Raw genomic sequence first — 20,112 nt, forward strand, 5'->3', positions numbered from 1 at the left:
AAGAAGGGCCATTGCCTGAAACGTCGCCTATAATACATTTCATTTTAAGGCGACACACAGTGTTATTATGAATGAATGTGTCGGTGTTGTTTGTTTGTATTTGTGCACCATCACTGCCAAATCATCATCAGCAGCAGCATCGGCAGTAGCAGCATCGGCAGATAGAATTTTTGTTGCTTTAAACGCGGGCGAGGGCCCCGCAAAGACACGGACATCTCTTTCCATCGCGTGACATTTTCACGGGGAGAATATTGCAAACGGGAAAACGACCACGCGATCCTTCACACGCACAGACACAAAGTTCCCCCGTGTAGGCTGAGCACACGGATGGGGCAAGTGCCGGTAGCGAGTACTGCTTACTATGCGTTGCACACATACACAGCAGTACACCCCCCACCCCAGACCACCACAATCATCATCATCATCATCGTCAGTGCCGGATTAAGCTCGTGCAGGGCCTGTAACAAATGTTATAAAGGGGCCCTAAAAAAAGTCAATATTAAAACACATAAATGTTTTACTTGCATTGTAAAGTAATTGTATTTTTTAATTTGCTATACAGCCCGATAATACGACAAATCGTTAACCTTAAACACTTAGTCGTTCACAAAAGTTGAAGGCAAGTATTTACTACTATAATGAGCCAAGAATGTCTATGTGTCCCGCGCGTGACGTCACTCCACGTCGGCCAACCCCCCTAATTAATAATCATGAACAGGTGACGTCACTCCACATGGACACCCCCTCCTCATTCATATTCGTGAGCGGGTGACGTCACTCCACCTGTAGAACCCCCCCCCCCTCATTAATAATCATGAGCAGGTGGCGTCACTCCACATCGAACAGCCCCCCCCTCATTAATCATAATTAGCGAGGCGCCTCCTCCCCCCTCCTCAGCGTCAACTCACAACCCTCACTGCAAAGGCAAAACCCTCATCACGTCACGCGATCTCCGTAACGCTGTTGAGACATCAAAGTAAAAAAAGGTCGTCATGATGAACGACGGATTGTAACCTTTCAATGAAATAACTCCGTGTCACCGCGGCCTTAACAAATTGCGCACGAATGTTGATGCAATGAACATGACGTCGCGGTCTGCTTTTCGATTGCAAAAGTTTCAGATTTACTAAAGTACGGGAAAAAAAAGGCGAGTAGTACTATAGTATAAATAAAGCAATTGCCGAACCACTGAACCGGAATTGATAGCTTGAAAGCATTAAGCGCGGGGTCCCTGAAAGTGCGGGGACCCGTAGCTACTGCTACTACTACTACATGTGTAGAGGATCATCCGGCACTGATCATCGTCATGCTGCGCCCGTCAAACACCAGGCAATGGTTTCCCAATGTGTGGCGGCCCTCACACCGACGATGGCTACCATGAGAGATTCGTTCATGAGGCTATCCACATATACAAGCACAGAGACAATTTCAACCGAGAAGATGGATTCTGGCTTAGCAATCATTGGAAGGATTTGATAAACCATTTCAGGTCTTAATTGATTGTTCACGCTTACGGTGGCTTTCAGACAGCCATACATTAATTTTTCGTCTCCCCCCCCCTCCTCTTTTCAGAACATAGATGGACTCGTCCTTCTAAATAAACTGCCAGATCGCTGCGCGTGGCGCTGACGTTTTTTAAATTATAAATAAATACACCGTTTATAAATAAATAACTAAATAAATGCGGACCGCCACTTCTTTCAAATGTTTCTTGCCGTTGGTTTTTCACACCTGATGACGACCGTTTGCGTTATGGTCGAAACGTCGTCAGAACTTTTATTGTTTTATATATATTTTATTATTTTATCGTTTCCCTTCAACGTGACTTTACCGAAAGAGCTATGAAGATGGCTTACCAGTGAAAGTGCCCCCCCCCCCGTGAAGAACACTGAACTATGCATAAGGCCGGCACGGCACACGCGGAGGTGGGTGGCCAGCACCACGGCGCGCGGCCGCCTTTGTCTCTACTGTGCCGACGTTTACGCGCCGCACCAGTTACTCATTTGAGGCCGAGTCGACGTAGGTGAGGCCCCAGGGCCGGGTCAGTTAAGTGTTGGTGGCCGTGAGCGGGAATCGAACTCCTGTCTCCGGGTTGAGTGGGTGTCTGCGTGTGTGTACGGAGAGGTGGTGGTAGCGGTTAGCGCTACGCTGCGCTACAAAGCCGGTGACCCGAGTTCGATTCCCGCTCACGGCCAACAGCACGTGACTATTATCTGAACCGGTGCCTGAGACTCCCCGAGGCCTCAAATGAATAACCTGATGCGGTGTGTAGTAAACATCGCCACAAGGGAGACAAAGGCGGCCGGGCGTGGTGCTGGTCAACCCACCCCCTCCCGTGCCGTGCCGGCCTTCATAGGTGCTCGCTTACAGCACTTGCTCCAAACAGTCTGTTAAAGGCTATACGGGTGATATTTGTCTTGTGTGTGTGTGTGAACAGCTCCGGTTGATTTAAGAGTCATTGATCTCATCTCGAGCTCCTGGTGCTGAGTGCGTTAATGTGTGGTTGAGTGTGTGGTTGAGTGCGTGAATGTTTGGTTGAGTGCGTGGTTGAGTGCGTGGTTGAGTGTGTGGTTGAGTGTGTGAATGTTTGGTTGTGTGGTTGTGTGTGTGGTTGAGTGTGTGAATGTTTGGTTGAGTGGTTGAGTGTGTGGTTGAGTGCGTGAATGTTTGGTTGAGTGTGTGGTTGAGTGCGTGAATGTTTGGTTGAGTGTGTGGTTGAGTGTGTGAGTGCGTGGTTGAGTGTGTGAACGTGTGGTTCAGTATGTGAATGTTTGGCTGCAATAGTGAGTGAGTGAATGAGCGAGTGAATGAGTGGATGGGTGAGTGGCCGGGATCGAGAAGGTCTAAATCGCATTAGGGGCCGTCCATAAATGACGTCACATGATTTTGGACGATTTTTGACCCCCCCCCCCTTCGTCACATGGTGTCACAAAAAAGTCAGACCCCCCCCTCAAATATGACGTCACAAAGCTCTGCCCCCCCTCAAACAAAATAAAACGTGCTTCAAATCGCTTTAAACTATTGTCATTGTAGTTCGTATTTAATGTGGCGCTGCACTCTGATGTTGTAGGAGAAAACATTCATTTAAAAAGTATATTTAATTAAGTAGAACGTGTTGTCTATATTTATTTAAAGTTGCGCATTTTGATGTGACGTCACACTTCTCAACCCCCCCCCCCCCTCGTCACACATCGTCACAAATGTCTGACCCCCCCCCTCACCACTCCCTAGGTGCGTGACGTCATTTATGGACGGCCCCTTAACGGCCTCGATGTCACCGACATGACCGAAACTCAACACAAATAGAGGAGAGCAGCGACGAAGCAAAAACAGCAATCGGCGCAAAAACAACAACAACAACAACAACAACTAAATAGGAGCGTGGCTGGCACGACCCCACCGTGAGATCATTCTTCCGAGGATTTATTTGAATCGTTTTTTGGGATGTATTTTTTTTAGCAGCCTTCACCCACCTAATAACATTTAAAAAAAAAAACGTATTTGGTGAGCCGCGTTCCCAGCGGTGCAACACGTATACACGGACTCGTCTACTTACGAACGAGTTAGGTTCCAGAGGTCTGTTCGTAAGTCGATTTGTTCTTGACTCCTTACGATTCCAAACATGTTGTACGGCGTGTACAGTACAGTAAGCACGGTGTGTTGAATATGCACGGTGTGTGTTGAATATTCACAGTGTATTGAATTTACACGGTGTTAAATATGCACGGTGTGTGTTGAATTGACACGGTGTGCGTTGAATTTACATGGTGTTGAATTTACACGGTGTGTGTTGAATTTACACGGTGTGTGTTGAATTTACAGGGTGTGTGTTGAATTTACAGGGTGTGTGTTGAATATACACAGTGTGTGTTGAATTTACATGGTGTGTGTTGAATATACACGGTGTGTGTTGAATATACACGGCGTGTGTTGAATTTACACGGTGTGTGTTGAATTTACACGGTGTTTAATATACAGGGTGTGTGTTGAATTTACATGGTGTTGAATTTACACGGTGTGTGTTGAATATACACGGTGTGTGTTGAATTTACACGGTGTTGAATTTACACGGTGTGTGTTGAATATACACGGTGTGTGTTGAATTTACACGGTGTGTGTTGAATTTACACGGTGTGTGTTGAATTTACACGGTGTGTGTTTAATATACAGGGTGTGTGTTGAATTTACACGGTGTATGTTGAATTTACACGGTGTGTGTTGAATATACACGGTGTGTGTTGAATTGACACGGTGTGTGTTGAATATACATGGTGTGTGTTGAACTTACACGGTGTGTGTTGAATATACACGGTGTGTGTTGAATTTACACGGTGTGTGTTGAATATACACGGTGTGTGTTGAATATACACGATGTGTGTTGAATTGACACGGTGTGTGTTGAATATACACGGTGTGTGTTGAATTTACACGGTGTGTGTTGAATATACACGGTGTGTGTTGAATTTACACGGTGTGTGTTGAATATACACGGTGTTGAATATACACGGTGTGTGTTGAATTTACACGGTGTGTGTTGAATATACACGGTGTGTGTTGAATTTACACGGTGTGTGTTGAATTTACACGGTGTGTGTTGAATATACACGGTGTGTGTTGAATATACACGGTGTGTGTTGAATATTCACAGTGTGTGTTGAATTTACACGATGTGTATTGAATTGACACGGTGTTGAATTTACATGGTGTGTGTTGAATATACACGTTGTGTGTTGAATTTACACGATGTGTATTGAATTGACACGGTGTTTAATATACAGGGTGTGTGTTGAATTTACACGGTGTGTGTTGAATTTACACGGTGTGTGTTGAATTTACACGGTGTGTGTTGAATTTACACGGTGTGTGTTGAATATACACGATGTGTGTTGAATTGACACGGTGTTTAATTTACACGGTGTGTGTTGAATTTACACGGTGTGTGTTGAATTTACACGGTGTGTGTTGAATTTACACGGTGTGTGTTGAATTTACACGGTGTGTGTTGAATATACACGGTGTGTGTTGAATATTCACAGTGTATTGAATTTACACGGTGTGTGTTGAATTTACATGGTGTGTGTTGAATTCACATGGTGTGTGTTGAATTTACATGGTGTGTGTTGAATTTACATGGTGTGCGTTGAATTGACACGGTGTTGAATATGCACGGTGTGTGTTGAATATACACGGTGTGTGTTGACTTTACATGGTGTTGAATTTACACGGTGTGTGTTGAATTTACACGGTGTGTTGAATATACACGGTGTGTGTTGAATTTACATGGTGTTGAATTTACACGGTGTGTGTTGAATTTACACGGTGTGTGTTGAATTTACACGGTGTGTTGAATTTACACGGTGTGTGTTGAATTTACACGGTGTGTGTTGAATTTACACGATGTTGAATATACACGGTGTGTGTTGAATATACACGGTGTGTGTTGAATATACACGGTGTGTGTGTTGAATTTACACGGTGTGTGTGTTGAATTTACACGGTGTGTGTTGAATTTACACGGTGTGTGTTGAATATACACGGTGTGTGTGTTGAATTTACACGGTGTGTGTTGAATTTACACGGTGTGTGTTGAATTTACACGGTGTGTGTTGAATTTACACGGTGTTGAATACTCAGACTCACAGAGGCTGCTGACACGACTGCGGGGTGCGTGACGGGTGTACCGATGGGAGCGAGAATCCGTGGATGCGAGGGAGAGAGACGTGGAGAGAACGAGGTGAAAGAGAGAAGAGAGTGACAGAGCGAGAGAGACATAATAGATAGATAGACACAGACAGAGAGTGATTGAGCACCAGATAGACACACAAACACAATCACAACCAGATCTGCTGCACAGCGATGGAGATAAAGACAGGATGACAGACCACAAGAGAGAGAGCGAGAGAGACAAACAGAAACACAGACAGAGAAACACGCAGACAGACGATGCGATGAAGTGAGAGAGAGAGAGGGGTGAGGAGGTAGAGCATAAAGACAAAGATACCCCGTATAGCCTTGACCAGACTGTTGGGGCAAGTGCTATAAGCGAGTCTCTATGAAGGCCGGTACAGCACACGTCCCGGCCGCCTTTGCCTCCCCATCCCCGCTCCCCAGACACGCAGCACTCTCGCTCAGACAGAGAGAGAGAGAGCGAGAGAGACTTTGTGACTTTTAAACAACTTTTATTGCCGCCGCCAGCAGCAAAAGCACTGGAGGCGATTTCGATATGAAATACACAAAGGCACCAGCAACACAAATGAAAATAAACGTTACAAATCCACGCGCTGTGGCGCTAAAAAGCACCGCGCACAACACGAAAGAAAAGTCACGTGGTGGTGGTTGTGGTGGTCATTCGCGCACGCCACGGTGACGAGCGAGCGCTTCAGAAGGTGAACACGTGGGGTGCTGTCCACGCTGATACAGAGAGGGGCTTGTCCGGCTCCCCAGCGTTCGAAGAAGACGCGCTGCACGTCACCGACATGTGTGTGTGGTACGTGGCGTGCTCCAGCCGGAGCCGCGCATTGAGCAGGCCTCTGAACACTGGAAGCAGCACAGAGCAGCCGTCAGTGTCACCTTGCAGCGTCTTTTTACCTCGTTCTGTAACACCGCCAACTTCACCTGAGCACAGGCGAAGTTGGCGAAGTCATGGCGCTTGTTAGCCAGGCAAGGCACCACCCCGTATACGAAGCTGCTGTTGTAGAAGGGCACCCCCAATTTCCTGAAGATGTCCCCCAAAAGGCGGAACATTGGTTTGAGCCGCTGGCAGCGTAAGTACTGGTGGGGCAGATCCTCCCTGGCACCGCGGGAAATGCACCAAGTCTGTTACCCCTGGCGAGATTCGGCTGAGCCACACGGCCGATGGCAACGTGCAGTGTGCGAGAGAGAGAGAGACAGACAGAGAGAGAGAGAGCGGGTGGGGAGCGATAATGGAGGCAGCGCTTCAGGCGATCTCTTCTCGGGGGAGCCGGGGGCTCTTCTCGCCCCCCCACCCCCCCAGGTCTCCTCGAGTCACCGCGAGGAGACCCTCGCTCAGGTCGCCATAAGGTCACGGAAGGTCGCGCTCCAATCAGCCCGGCAAGCCAGGGGCCCGCCGCACTCACCGCCGCGTCCCCATCCAGACATTTCCAGCGCGACGAAATAGACAAAGAGCCCCCGCACAGCCTTGAGCGGCCCGTCGGGGCAAGTGCCGTGTGCGAGTGGGTCGACCCATGGAGGCCGACGTGGCGCACGAAGGGGGTGCGGGTGGCCGGAGCCACCACGCCCGGGTCGCCTCCGTCTCCTCCGAGAGGCGGTGTTTACCACGCATCGCACCAGGTTACTCACTTGAGGCTGAGTCGAACTAGGGGAGGCCCAGAACCGGTTCCGATAATCGTCGCCGGGGTTGGTGGTGGCCGTGAGCGGGAACGGAACCCGGCCTCGCAGCGCGAACCGCTCGCCGCACACACGTGGTGTGTTGTGACCTCGTGCTGCACACACGTGGTGTGTTGTGACCTCGTGCCACACACACGTGGTGTGTTGTGTACTCGTGTTGCACACATGTGGTGTGTTGTGACCTCGTGCTACACACACGTGGTGTGTTGTGACCTCGTGCCACACACACGTGGTGTGTTGTGACCTCGTGCCACACACACGTGGTGTGTTGTGTACTCGTATCGCACACACGTGGTGTGTTGTGTACTCGTGCCACACACACGTGGTGTGTTGTTACCTCGTGCCACACACACGTGGTGTGTTGTGACCTCGTGCCACACACACGTGGTGTGTTGTGACCTCGTGCCACACACACGTGGTGTGTTGTGTACTCGTATCGCACACACGTGCTGTGTTGTGACCTCGTGCTGCACACACGTGGTGTGTTGTTACCTCGTGCCACACACACGTGCTGTGTTGTGTACTCGTGCCACACACACGTGCTGTGTTGTTCACTCGTGCCACACACACGTGCTGTGTTGTGTACTCGCACCGCACACACGTGGTGTGTTGTGACCTCGTGCCACACACGTGGTGTGTTGTGTACTCGTATCGCACACACGTGGTGTGTTGTGTACTTGTAACGGACGGGAAAACAGAATAGCACATTTTTTTTGTAACGTAAATCCCAACGTTTGAGAGCCAAATCCCTCGCAAGCGCGCGTGCGCAGACAGACAGACAAACAAATTATTTTCTAGGTTATAAGATGCTGCAGGCCCCGCACTAGCTTCATCCGGCACTGGGTAAAGGCAGCGAAGTTCAGGAGCCATGCCGCCTGGAAGTGCAGCAGCAGCAGCAACAGCACTGATAACAAACCACCAGCATCAGTCAGCATCTCCTACTCGCCCGGCATTCTGAAGGCCTTGGTCCCCCGTGAGCTTTGTCTTGCTCAAATTACGTTCAGCTTACGCGATTTTGAATTCGTCGAGAACACAACCCGCGCGTAAAACGAGAGGTCGCTGTGTCCCGCGAGGGAACACATTTAGCACAACGCGGGATGTGACGCCGCATCCTCTTTTATAGTGCTAGAGTATAGCGGGGTGACACAGTGACGCGGGGTGACACAGCGACTCGGGGTGACACAGTGACACGGGGTGACACAGTGACGCGGGGTGACACAGCGACTCGGGGTGACACAGTGACGCGGGGTGACACAGTGACTCGGGGTGACACAGTGACTCGGGGTGACAGAGTGACTCGGGGTGACACAGTGACTCGGGGTGACAGAGTGACGCAGGGTGACACAGTGACACAGGGTGACACAGCGACGCGGGGTGGCACAGTGAGTCGTGGTGACACAGTGACTCGGGGTGACACAGTGACGCGGGGTGACACAGTGAGTCGTGGTGACACAGTGACTCGGGGTGACACAGTGACTCGGAGTGACACAGTGAGTCGTGGTGACACAACGACTCGGGGTGACACAGTGACTCGGGGTGACACAGTGAGTCGGGGTGACACAGTGAGTCGTGGTGACACAACGACTCGGGGTGACACAGCGACATGGACTGACACAGTGACACAGGGTGACACAGTGACGCGGGGTGACACAGTGACACAGGGTGACACAGTGACACAGGGTGACACAGTGACACGGGGTGACACAGTGACACGGGGTGACACAGTGACACGGGGTGACACAGTGAGTCGTGGTGACACAGTGACTCGGGGTGACACAGTGACACGGGGTGACACAGTGACACAGGGTGACACAGTGACACAGGGTGACACAGCGACTCGGCAGTGGACCCTGGGTTCCTTGTCCCGCCACCACTCCGTGGTCGTCTGTCGCATCTCGCCAGCACGCTATCGTCATCACCTTGCTTATGGGGAAATTGTTTTCGCACGAACGCGGAACTTTTCAGGGACCCATCTACTCACAGAGCGTTCTAACGAGTACCAGTCGTGAATGATATCATTAGTTTAACACTTAGACTTTGGCGAGCAATATCATCCATAATAATAATATGTTTTTGGGGGGTTAGATCGCGTAAGTATAAATGTGTCGTTAAACCGCCACCACCCGACATAAATGTGGCTATCGCCTGATGAAGCTAGTTGTAATTACTGGCGAAACGTCGTGCTCAGATTGAAAATGTTGTGGCTCGGCTCTCCAACACACCGGTGTAGTGCTGTGCTCGTGACGAATTGGCCACGTTCTGTTTCCGTGACAACCCTCACTAGTTGGCTGTGTCGGGTGGTGACGGGTTTAAACGACACATTTACATATTTACTCGATCTAACCCTCCCTGTATTATGTGTTATTATTATTATTATTGTTGTTGTCGTCGTTGTTGTTCACACCGTACACTTGTTGACACGGAAGAGGCTCAGCGAGTCTCGCCACTTCTTCCCAGGAGGGTCACAGCCGAGTGTGTGTGTTTTTTTGACATTGAACCGTCTGGGGTTCTCGCGAGCGCTGAGCCGCAGTGAACGCCTCACGACGCCGCCGGCCGCGATCTCCGGCGGGAAACGTCGCGACGTGAAATCGTCCCTTTGGCCCTTTTGGTAAAGTCGCGGAGAAAATAAATAAATAAATAGATAGATAGAATAAATAATCGAATTCAACGTGTTCGATTGCAACACAAGCAGCCGTCATCAGGTGTGATTCATGCTCTCGAGCTCGTTAGCCTTGCTCATCCTCCTCCTGCTCCTGATGTTTGCACTCCAGTTTGGATGAAAACTCCCAAATCAATGCGCACGTTTGCCCACGTGACGCATGTATGATGCCCTTCTTTTGCATCGTACGTAGCCAACCGTACTAATCGGAGGTGTGGGGGAAGAACAATATACTATGGGGTCTCTGTATGAGTCCATGGGGTCTCTGTGTGAGTCTATGGGTCTCTGTGTGAGTTTATGGGTCTCTGCTGTGTGAGTCTGTGGGTCTCTGTGTGAGTCTGTGGGTCTCTGTGTGAGTCTGTGGGTCTCTGTTGTGTGAGTCTATGGGTCTCTGTGTGAGTTTATGGGTCTCTGCTGTGTGAGTCTGTGGGTCTCTGTGTGAGTCTGTGGGTCTCTCTGTGAGTCTGTGGGTCTCTGTGTGAGTTTATGGGTCCCTGTGTGAGTTTATGGGTCTCTGTGTGAGCTGATGGGTCTCTGTGTGAGTTTATGGGTCTCTGTGTGAGTCTGTGGGTCTCTGTGTGAGTCTATGGGTCTCTGTGTGAGTCTATGGGTCTCTGTGTGAGTATGGGTATCTATGTGAGTCTATGGGTCTCTGTATGAGTCCATGGGATCTCTGTGTGAGTCTATGGGTCTCTGTGTGAGTTTATGGGTCTCTGTGTGAGTTTATGGGTCTCTGCTGTGTGAGTCTATGGGTCTCTGCTGTGTGAGTCTATGGGTCTCTGTGTGAGTCTGTGGGTCTCTGTGTGAGTCTATGGGTCTCTGCTGTGTGAGTCTATGGGTCTCTGTGTGAGTCTGTGGGTCTCTGTGTGAGTCTATGGGTCTCTGCTGTGTGAGTCTATGGGTCTCTGTGTGAGTTTATGGGTCTCTGTGAGTCTACGTATGTTGAACTTATTGCCCACCGTACGTAGCCAACCGTGCTAATCGGAGGTGGTGGGGGAAGGACAACAATCTAGACACAAAAAGCAGCCCTAAATTTAGTCTTTCAATGTAAATTTGAAAGTGCATAGCTCCAGTGGCTTCCTAATATCGGAAGGAAGAGCGTTCCATCTCCAATTGGTTGCTTCTCTTGAGTGGTGGAGGGTACAACTATATTTTTTTATTGAAAAGGTAAGGCTCACTGAGCTATGTAGCTCTATTCAGAAGTGACGTGGCCGCAAATGATAGCTCAACGAAGTGGCTTATCATCACGTGGACATTTATAGCAGCCCAAATACTGTAGACGCGTGATGTTGATTATATATATAGAGGGAAAAATCGGAGGACCCGGAGAAAAATCCACGCGACCAAGGAGAGAGAGAGACGCAAACTCCAAATATACAGCAGCAGGCGTCAGGGTCTGGATCGAACCCACGACCCCCTGCATACCAGGCGAGGTAGTTAACATCTCGCAATTTCCATTATAGCAACACGACTCAACCAAAAGTGACAAATTATTATTAATCATAACATCATTATCCGTGATCATGTGTTGCGGGTTATCTTTTTTGTTTGTTGGCTAAGATCGCGTGAGAATAAATCCAAGGGTTGTGTTGTCCGCCCTCCTCCACCCGGCACGGGCCAAAACAATTCGTACCGGTCAGCGGGACACTCACGAGCGCTCCTCTGATTAGCGCGGTTGCTTACGCGCGGTGCAAAAGAAGTTCAGCTTGCACGTACATACACACACACACACGCCGAAATTTACGCCCCCCTCCTCCTCCTCCCGCGAAAGGGCAAATCTCGGTTGACCCTAGAGCCTCGTTAACCTTCGTCGCCTGACCTCACCCCCCCCCCGCGAGTCAGCTGTTGACAGATTAGCCGCGTAAAGTGAGTGCCGTGGCTGACTCCAGGTTTACGGACTAATTCATTTTTCTTATCATCTCATCCCAACGACAAGAACAGCTGGGCTTCAGTAAACATAAAGAATGGGGGGGGGGGGGGTAAGAGGGGGGGGGGCGGTGGAGGTGGGGGGGACATTATCATTAGGCCTACGGTGTGTGTGTGTGTGATATGACTCCCGCCTTGGCGGTGGTGCTTAGGCATAGATCACACACAACTCAACACGCTCCTCGTCCATACAGCTGTGGTCGTCGCAGGGCGAACAGAACAAACGAGAAATATATAATAGGCGACGTTTTGGGCGACGGACCTTCTGCATGGCTGAGAGACGACGTTCCGGGCAGCGTGCAATGACCCTTCTTAGCCCCTTACCTCCCCACCGCCATCCTTCAGCCAGATCTTAGCCACTTTGCCTGGCCGTGGAGTGATCGTGTTTAATAAATGGAGTTCTTTCTCGTACTGAAATTACAGCAATAAATCAGAGCTCGCCACTGAGTGCTCTTTGTTAGAGGCTGTTGCTGCTGCTGCTGCAACACCCATGGGCCCCCTCCCCTCTCTCCTCCTCCCCCCACCTCTTTCTCCCTCCCCCCATCTTCCTCTCTCACCTCCCTCTTCTCTCATCCCCACCCACCCACACTCTCCGCCCACACGCCGAACCTCACGCAGGGCTGCACTGCTCGCTCTAGATGTTCCGGAAGGCGACTGCCTCGTTCCGCGACTCGGGGAGCGGTAGGCGGCGTAAGGCACCACCACTGGGGTGCAAGATGCCGTCGATCCGCAGTTACGCGGCGCCGTCGTACAACACCCGCACCGCCACACCACTCCCGTGAAATACACATCTAGACAACGCAAATGGGCAAGGCCAGGCGAGATGGATGTGGCGTGACTAATTGCCGGATGAGGATTTAGAGACTGGTTCCGGCTGAAATTAAACACCGATCAGAAGTCCCCCCCCCTCCTTCCTCCACCCCCCACCCGGCCCCTCCCTTCCCTATTCGCTCCCCCCTCCCTCCAACCACCACCAACTATTCACCCCACTTCTCCCCCACTCACTCAACTCTTCCACCACCACCACCACTCTCCCCTTCAATCCTCCACCGCAACAACAATTGACCTACCCCTTACCGTCACCATCATCACCACCACCACCACCTTCACCACTGCTGTCATCACCATCGACACCAGCAACCAGCATCATCACCACGACCATCATCACCTGCCATCACCACGAGCATTATAAGCATCATTCCCATCACCACCACCACCGCAAAAAAAAAACACTTCCGACTTAAAAGAAAATGTAATTGGCCAAACAACTAAGTGTATGTAGCAGGACCCTCTTAAAAAACGAGACTTCAGACTCAGCGAGGCTTCCGGGGTGAATAATGACACCACGACTCGCGTGATGTATTGCGTGAGGTCGTTTAAGCAAAATACAAAAACAAATCCCCCTCGCACCCGCCCCTCGCTCCCCCCCCTTCCACCCGCCCCTCGCTCCCCCCCTCCCACCCGCCCCTCGCTCCCCCCCCTTCCACCCGCCCCTCGCCCCCCCTTCCCACCCGCCCCTCGCCCCCCCATCTCCCACCCGCTCCTCGCCCCCCCTCTCCCACCCCCCACTCACCCGCCCCTCGCCCCCCCATCTCCCCCCCACCCACCCGCCCCTCTCCCACCCGCCCCTCTCCCCCCCTCCACCCGCCACTCGCCCCCCCTCCCTCCCTCCCTGCCACCCGCCCCCACGTTGCCGTGGGCGACGTGTTAACTATGACGACACAATCCCATTCGTCTTATTGCCCACGGACGGCCACATCGCCCTCCACGCGTCGCCCCCCTCACCCTCTGCCCCTCGCTGTGTGCGAACAAAAAGTCCCGGTTCGATACCGGGTTCGGGTTTTAGTTGAAAGTTTGAATGCGAAATGCCACAATGACAATCACACCACCCAGTCACATCGCCTCACCGGGTGCCAGGCAACGTCAGGGTCAGGGTTAGGGTCGGGGTCATGGTTATTACTAATAATAATAATAATTATGTACATTTCGATTTTAAAGCTTTCGTGACTGCAGGGATTCATCTTCTTGGTTCTTTCGGTGAAGTCACCACCACGTAGAATGGAAATAAAATAATACAAATAAAACATAATAAAATAAAATTCTCACGACGTTTCGGCCACAACACAAGTAGCCTTCTTCAGGTGAAGGAACATAACTGTCGGGACGACAGCGCTTCAATGCACACTGCTAAGCTTCGCAGCGTCTACGGTGTATAGTGTATACTACGTTGCATAGTCGTGTAATGTAGAAACAAGTTTAGTTGGAGACATATCAATATAATGCATAACGTTAGAGCTTACATTGGGCTGTGTATACGATATTATACAATGTAGTTTAGATTGGAAGGTATAACATTGCAATGTATAGTAGTCTAGTTTATAACATAGTTGTAACGCAACACAGGACAGAGCTGCGCATCGTGGCTGTTTCTCTCTCCCCCCCTCCTCCGTTCCGAGCACAGATGGACTCGTCCGTCTGAACAAAGCCCGTCGCTATCCGTGGTGCTAACGTTGAAAAGAAAAAAAACCGCCACCTTTTTTTTCGACATGGAATTGTAATGTATAACGACTTATTGTTAGTAGCTCAGCTGATTGGAGAGTATATTGAGTTTATTGATAACATTGATGTCGTTTATATTTTAGTTTTTTTATCAGTTTACTATATGGTATTCATTATATAGTGTAGTGTATATGCTAATAGCTCAAATTATTGAATAATATATTGAGTACATTATTATATTGATGTAGTTTATACTTAGTTCTTTCACATCGGCTTATTGTATGATAGTTGGGTAGTTGCAGTTCTTTAGCGTCAATATACTAAATGCCTCTGTTGATATGTAAACTCTGACTTTAACATAGCTACTTTCGTGACCAGTTACATGCTAATCCCTCACATTAACATCATGCTAATCTCCCAGTTACATGCCAATTTCTGACTTTAACACCCTGCTAATCCAACACTTTAACACAGCTATTTCAATGCTAAATTCTTCTGTTGATATGTAAATTCCTTTGTCAAGGCGCTCTGCTCCTCCCACCCAGCTTAAAATATGCTGCGAAGCTTAGCAGTGTTCATTGAAGCGCTGTCGTCCCGACAGTTATGTTCCTTCACCTGAAGAAGGCTACTTGTGTTGTGGCCGAAACGTCGTGAGAATTTTTTATCATAATGTTTTTTTTATTATTATTATTTTATTTCCATTCTACGTGACTTTACCGAAAGAACCAAGAAGAATAATGATGTAATTTATGGAGGTAAGCCGCACTCAGTACTCGTTTTCAAGATTGCCCGGCTTTCATTGAAACCCCTCCGACCTCTGCCCGTCCAGCGGCAGGTCGCGTGGGGTGGATCGTGGGTTAACTCCGAGCCTCTTACGTCTTACGTCTGGCGAGCGTCGGGATGGGAGCGAGGTGAGATGCAGCGTCGGGACGAGCTCTCGTCGAGAGCTCCCTCTGGTGGAGGAGAATTTGTTCGCCAACAGTGACGTGGGCGACCTATTGCAGGGCTGCGCATTTATCTAAAAAAAATCAACCGATATTTTTTTTTGTTTTACTTGCAACATTGGGATGTTCGTCCAATTCCGCTTCAGAGGTTGTTTTTTTAAGCTTCACGCGAAAGGACATCAGAGGACCTGCGTGACATCCATTTTTGTACAGCACTGTATGCCAAAATCAGCTCACGTCTCCCGTAAATCACGTGACTCCTGTGTGTGGTCACACCCACTCTGAATCCATCCCCTCTCCCCCCGCCCACTTTGAAAACAGACGCTCCTCCTTGTCCCCCCCTCCTCCGTGGAGCTCACTTCTGCTCGCTCCTTCTCTCTTCCCCTCTCCTCACATCATCATCATCACCACCACCACCACTATATCATCATCACCCTCTTATCATCACCATCTTTTCATCATCATCATCACCCTCTCATCATCACCATCTTATCATCATCACCCTCTCATCATCACCACCATATCATCATCACCCTCTCATCATCATCATCATGACCACCACCCTCTCATCATCCCCGACATATTTACGCGGTCATCCTTGACTCCACTCCGATTGCCGTGGTTGGCATGCCACGGCTACAAAACGTTCCTTTAGTTTGTTATTGTCGTTGTTGTTGTCGTCATAAAAAAAACAATCACATCCAAGTCAAGGATGATGACTCTTCGAAACGACTGACCTCATCGAAGACGGCGAAAGGTCATCGACGCGGCAGGGACCCCCCACCCCCCACCCACCCCACACGTGAACAGCGAGTTCGTAGAGCGGACCACGTCGCTCGAGCGCCCACTTCAGATGCGCGGCGACTGGAACGCCGAGAGGTGATCGTGGTGGAGGAGCACTGTGGGCTCCTCGGCCGTTACAGGCGAGGGGGGCGGTGTGGGTAGGGGGGGGCAGGGGGGGCAGGGGAGGAGGTGGAGTGTGGGAGGGGGGGGGGCAGTGTGGGTAGACATAAGGTAAATGATTGGCTTTGGGAATGGGGCTGTCAAGAAATAATGCTCGTCTATTTTTGGACGCATTTCATTATATGTCCCCAAAAAAAAAAAAAAACCGCAGCCAAGGTGAAAGGCGCAGCCCCTGCAATTTCCGCTGCTGGCCGACAGGTCCCTCCACTGGAAGGGGGAGCTCGCGAGAGCGTGTTTAGGCCGACTCGTCCGCGCCGAAGAGGCGGAGAGTGCCCACACTTTACCCCACCACGTGCCACCGGCGGCCAATCGACTAACCGTGATGGTGCATCACATGGACACTGCATAGTGGTGGGTGGACAGGAGGTGGGGGTGAGCGCGGGAGTGGTGGGGGGGGGATTGTGAAACTCGCACCGCTGTTCCAAATGCCGTGCCGGGAGATTGTATCTCGCCGTAGACTTCTCTATGGCGTGCCCAAGCGCGCTTGACCATTATTAACCCTGCCCACATCTTCATCTTAATTTTATATTTATACAATGTATAATACATGTATTAAATACGCGTAAAGTATATGCGTGTGGGTACGCGTGCCGCGCGTGCAGTGCAAAATTGAAGGGCCTCGCTGCAGCGATACAGCCGATAACCTCTCCGGCAGAAACACAGATCAAAATTTAAATAATGTATACGATTAATAATGGACGAATGTGTGTTAGTGGCCGCGGGCTTTCAAAATAAAGGTCCCCCTGGAGAGGGGAAGGCTATGTCCCCTACCCGGCTGGAATCATGAGGATCATTACCACCATCAATATCATCCTCCTCATCACCGGCAGCCATGGTCCATCCACTGGTATATCAGCCATGGGCTATGGTGTGAAAGAGAGAGAGAGAGAGTGGGTCGAGAGATGGTGTGAAGAGAGAGACGTAGAGAGAGTGGGCAGAGAGATGGTGTGAAGAAAGAGAGAGTGGGTCGAGAGATGGTGTGAAGAAAGAGAGAGACAAAGAGAGAGTGGGTAGAGAGATGGTGTGAAGAAAGAGAGAGTGGGTAGAGGGATGGTGTGAAGAAAGAGAGAGACAAAGAGATAGTGGGTAGAGAGATGGTGTGAAGAAAGAGAGAGTGGGTAGAGGAATGGTGTGAAGAAAGAGAGAGACAAAGAGAGAGTGGGTAGAGAGATGGTGTGTAGAAAGAGAGAGTGAGTAGAGAGATGGTGTGTAGAAAGAGAGAGACAAAGAGAGAGTGGGTAGAGAGATGGTGTGAAGAAAGAGAGAGTGGGTAGAGAGAGTGGGTAGAGAGATGGTGTGAAGAAAGAGAGAGTGTGTAGAGAGATGGTGTATAGAAAGAGAGAGACAAAGAGAGAGTGGGTAGAGAGATGGTGTGAAGAAAGAGAGAGTGGGTAGAGAGAGTGGGTAGAGAGATGGTGTGAAGAAAGAGAGAGTGAGTAGAGAGATGGTGTGTAGAAAGAGAGAGTGGGTAGAGAGATGGTGTGTAGAATGAGAGAGACGTAGAGAGATGGTGTGAATAGAGAGAGAGTGGGTAGAGAGAGTGGGTAGAGAGATGGTGTGTAGAAAGAGAGAGTGTGTAGAGAGATGGTGTGAAGAAAGAGAGAGACAAAGAGAGAGTGGGTAGAGAGATGGTGTGAAGAAAGAGAGAGTGTGTAGAGAGATGGTGTGTAGAAAGAGAGAGTGGGTAGAGAGATGGTGTGAAGAAAGAGAGAGACAAAGAGAGAGTGGGTAGAGAGATGGTGTGAAGAAAGAGAGAGACAAAGAGAGAGTGGGTAGAGAGATGGTGTGTAGAAAGAGAGAGTGGGTAGAGAGATGGTGTGAAGAAAGAGAGAGACAAAGAGAGAGTGGGTAGAGAGATGGTGTGTAGAAAGAGAGAGACAAAGAGAGAGTGGGTAGAGAGATGGTGTGAAGAAAGAGAGAGTGGGTAGAGAGAGTGAGTAGAGAGATGGTGTGAAGAAAGAGAGAGTGAGTAGAGAGATGGTGTGTAGAAAGAGAGAGTGGGTAGAGAGATGGTGTGTAGAAAGAGAGAGTGGGTAGAGAGATGGTGTGTAGAAAGAGAGAGACAAAGAGAGAGTGGGTAGAGAGAGTGGGTAGAGAGATGGTGTCTAGAAAGAGAGAGTGAGTAGAGAGAGTGGGTAGAGAGATGGTGTGTAGAAAGAGAGAGACAAAGAAAGAGTGGGTAGAGAGATGGTGTGAAGAAAGAGAGAGTGTGTAGAAAGAGAGAGTGGGTAGAGAGATGGTGTGTAGAAAGAGAGAGTGGGTAGAGAGATGGTGTGTAGAAAGAGAGAGTCGGTAGAGAGATGGTGTGAAGAAAGAGAGAGTGGGTAGAGAGATGGTGTGTAGAAAGAGAGAGACAAAGAGAGAGTGGGTAGAGAGATGGTGTGAAGAAAGAGAGAGTGTGTAGAAAGAGAGAGTGGGTAGAGAGATGGTGTGAAGAAAGAGAGAGACAAAGAGAGAGTGGGTAGAGAGATGGTGTGTAGAAAGAGAGAGTGGGTAGAGAGATGGTGTGTAGAAAGAGAGAGTGGGTAGAGAGATGGTGTGTAGAAAGAGAGAGACAAAGAGAGAGTGGGTAGAGAGATGGTGTCTAGAAAGAGAGAGTGGGTAGAGAGATGGTGTGAAGAAAGAGAGAGTGGGTAGAGAGAGTGAGTAGAAAGAGTGAGACAAAGAGAGAGTGGGTAGAGAGATGGTGTGAAGAAAGAGAGAGTGGGTAGAGAGATGGTGTGTAGAAAGAGAGAGACAAAGAGAGAGTGGGTAGAGAGATGGTGTCTAGAAAGAGAGAGTGGGTAGAGAGATGGTGTGAAGAAAGAGAGAGTGGGTAGAGAGAGTGAGTAGAAAGAGTGAGACAAAGAGAGAGTGGGTAGAGAGATGGTGTGAAGAAAGAGAGAGTGGGTAGAGAGATGGTGTGAAGAAAGAGAGAGTGGGTAGAGAGAGTGGGTAGAGAGATGGTGTGAAGAAAGAGAGAGACAAAGAGAGAGTGGGTAGAGAGATGGTGTGTAGAAAGAGAGAGACAAAGAGAGAGTGAGTAGAGAGATGGTGTGAAGAAAGAGAGAGACAAAGAGAGAGTGGGTAGAGAGATGGTGTGTAGAAAGAGAGAGACAAAGAGAGAGTGGGTAGAGAGATGGTGTGTAGAAAGAGAGAGACAAAGAGAGAGTGAGTAGAGAGATGGTGTGCCCGTGTGCGTGGGTTGTTGCCCTACGTTGGCAGCCCCAGTGGTGCGGCAACACTGCGCCCCATAGCCGCGAGACCTTGGTTCGATTCCCGGCACGGGCGCCTTCTCTGTGGACTTTCTCTGTTCTCTCTCTCTTTCTCTCTCCCCCTGTTCTGTGTGGGGTTTCCTCCGGCTTCTTCAGTTGCCCATCCCACCACCATGAGTAAAAACATAGTCAACACAATGCCTGTCCCACTTATGGGAGGCGTTCAGCTGTCCTTGCCAACCTTCTCCACGCTGCTCTGTCCTGAGCCTTCTCTCTTTCCGCTCCTCGGACCACCGTGTCCCATCGCACTACATCGCCCCCCCCCTCCCTCTTGATCTCTTTCTTCCACTTGCGTCACCAGCACCTTCGTAATTTTCTTGCTCTCTCTCCCACGTGACCGAACCACACCCAGAGCCTTTGTTCTCTCTCTCTCTCTCATCTTCTCTGTGATGTCTGCCACCTTGGGTTTTCCTCTCACTTCTTAAATTCTCACCCTGTCCTTCCTTGTTAACCCCAACATCCTTATCTCTGTGACCGCCATAGCTGGCTCCTCCCTCTG

The sequence above is a fragment of the Petromyzon marinus genome, chromosome 38 (genome assembly GCF_048934315.1).
Source record: "Petromyzon marinus isolate PM22_M1 ecotype Great Lakes invasive population chromosome 38, UKy_Petmar_22M1.pri1.0, whole genome shotgun sequence".
NCBI classification, from domain to species: Eukaryota; Metazoa; Chordata; class Hyperoartia; order Petromyzontiformes; family Petromyzontidae; genus Petromyzon; species Petromyzon marinus.